We start from the raw sequence: 1,803 nt of genomic DNA, 5'->3' as shown, positions 1-1,803 counted from the left end.
GTAGGTCTGCGCTTTTGACAATGATTTCACAAGGTTTAATTCACATGATATGCCTAAATACTAACAACCACTAGGCTAATAAATAATCATACATTGAGTGTACAAAATATTATGAACACTTGCTCTTTCCATGACAAACTGACCAGGTGAAAGCTATGATCCCTTATTGATGTCACTTGTTAAATCCACTTAAATCAGATGAAGGGGAGGAGACATGTAAAAAAAATTAAAAAATTAAAGCCGTGAGACAGTTGAGACATGGATTGTGTATGTGTGCCATTCAGAGGGTGAATGGGCAAGACAAAATATTTAAGTGCCTTTGAAGGGGTACAGTTTGATACACACAGTTTCCTGTGTGTATCAAGTATGGTCTACCACCAAAATGACATCTAGCCAACTTGACACAACTGATGGAAGCATTGGAGTCAACATGGGCCAGTATCCCTGAGGAACACTTTCGATACCTTGTTGAGTCCATGCCCTGACAAATTGAGGCTGTTCTGAAGGCAAAACTCAATATTGTGAAGCTGTTCTTAATGTTTTGTACACAGTGTATTTTTCATTAAATTATTTCATGAACCTACTTCATGTTATTTCAAGGGGAATAACACATTGTTCCAAAATGCCTAAATTGGGAATGCCTATAAATTGAGCAATTGAAAGCATCTAGGGGCTATGTTAACTTTTACTTGTGTTGGGTAAAGATTAGACCTTTCAATGTTTTATGCAACATAGGCAAGTAACTCGATGCGATTTAGAGTTGTTTAATGGGAGTGTGTGTATATAATGGTAATATCAAAATTCTGCTTTTAACAACCATCATACTGCATGATTCAGTGCAATATGCCTATCAGATTATTCAATACCAATTGTTTAAAAAAAAAGTTATGCATGCCAACATATTAGGCAAGATTTAAGAGAAGGCGAAGTGATCATGTCAGGCGAAAATGATAAGTCTTTACCATCGCAACATTTGATGTGCAGCCACATTCACCGTGGTTGTATGAAGTATCCTATAGAGTTCACAGCTGGCGATGCCTTTTCACGGTTGGTTATTCCCCATAATTTGCAACAATGTCTCTGAGCGTCATCACTATTTTCCCTTTGCGGTACCTCAAACTGTCGTGATTACCAGCTGAGAAACTTTTATGAGTTGATGTTACTCTTGGCTCAGACTGTCTGAGCAGTGTCTTAACATCATCCTAAAACCTACGCTGAACTGGGAGGTTTTTATTGTCTGAAAACAGGTTAACAGGATTCCTAAGACCCTTTGTGGATAGGGGCCCAGTTTCAGAGTAGAAGTGCTAATCGAGGATCAGAGCCCGTAGTTATCAAGCGTCTCAGAATTACTCATAGGAAACGCGCTGAAAGTACGACTGTGACCTAATTTACGCACTGCTAAGAGGACCTAAAAAGGTAGTTATTAAGCGTCTCCCCCCAACTCTCAGCGGTGAGTAGGGGTTAGTCTTATGAGTTGATCTCAGCACGTTTTTACGACACGAGAAAAGCCGTTAAGTGAATGTGAATGTTCCCCTGGCGTTTTGGGGGGGGGTAGAAAAAGGGCACACTGAGTGGATTCCACATTTCCAAAAACAAGACTGATACATTTAAGCAACATTAATATCAAACCAATTACAGGGCTAGCAACATTGTTAGTTTTGTAGGCTATTAGATATCTTGTTTTTATTGTTATATTCAAATGTAATCATTATTGAGTCGGGAAGCAAGTTCAGGGAGTCAGTGATTTGAATCAATACACGCACAACCATGACCTCGAGGTCACCAGGCTGCTCGTTATGGCGC

This window comes from Salvelinus alpinus, chromosome 39 (assembly GCF_045679555.1).
Source record: "Salvelinus alpinus chromosome 39, SLU_Salpinus.1, whole genome shotgun sequence".
NCBI lineage: Eukaryota > Metazoa > Chordata > Actinopteri > Salmoniformes > Salmonidae > Salvelinus > Salvelinus alpinus.
The sequence above is the reverse complement of the archived record's forward strand: the minus strand, read 5'-3'. Positions refer to the sequence as shown.